Source organism: Sinocyclocheilus grahami, unplaced genomic scaffold, assembly GCF_001515645.1.
Source record: "Sinocyclocheilus grahami isolate Dianchi unplaced genomic scaffold, SAMN03320097.WGS_v1.1 scaffold878.1, whole genome shotgun sequence".
In the NCBI taxonomy this organism is placed as follows: Eukaryota; Metazoa; Chordata; class Actinopteri; order Cypriniformes; family Cyprinidae; genus Sinocyclocheilus; species Sinocyclocheilus grahami.
The window spans coordinates 508,379-509,385 of NW_015506057.1; positions in this window are offsets into that span (position 1 = coordinate 508,379).

Genomic DNA, 1,007 nt, shown 5'->3' on the forward strand with positions numbered 1-1,007 from the left:
TTTTTTGCACGAGACGAAATGGCGGAAGGCAGTGACAGCGCTCGGGAGATTTTTCAGCCATCTAAGAGGACCAAATCGGTGGTCTGGTCGTATTTTGGCTTTTACAAGAGTCCTGAAGGCAATTTAATCGAGGACGGTCACCCTGTCTGCCAATCTTCCAAGAAGAAAGTCACTGCAAAGTCATCTTCGTGACTACCACCCACTGTTATATAGCGAATGCAAGGTAACTTTTACCTTGATACCAAAATTAACTGGGCAAATAATTGGACAAAAAATATTGATTAAAGATTAAATATTTTGTTATCTCACTTATAATTAACGCAAAGCTTCCATGAAGAAAGTTCTCAGCAAGTGGCTTTTGAGCCAAGATGAACGAACGTTCGAACTATTAAGGTTGACATTTAAGGGATAATGTATTGTATATTCATAGTTAAAACTTATTACACCAATTTTTTTTGTTTACCTATAATAATAATAATAATAATATATAAATAGGGGATATGAAATATTGAATTGAGATTAATGTTTTGAAATCTTACCTGTTTATAAATCCATTATGAACAGTGTACAAAACAATCGTCAGGACAATATGATCACTACAGCAAAATTATAGTAGTATTAATACTAAATTCCTATGATTTCATTTTCAATACAATCAAAAACTGAGACACAAGCTGCATTTGAATGAAATGAGAGAGCACGTCCGCGCCTCTGCAGTGATACAAGAGACATGGGGTGAATTCCAAACAGAAGTGAGCATCCCTATGCCCTACTCCCTTCGAAGGGCAGAGCTGTTGAAGTGTGTTCGTTGAAGGGTGCAGGGTATTACTGTCTCGTATAAGCGTTTGAAACTCCCTTGGCGAAGGGAATGACTGACCAAATGTTACCTTGACAACACTGCGCGTGCGTGCATCATTCAGTACTCCATCAGTTGTTGCAAATAAATATTTGTTCTTCTTATTATTTTATTCAAATATTGTCTAATTGTGTCTTATTTACTATTAAAC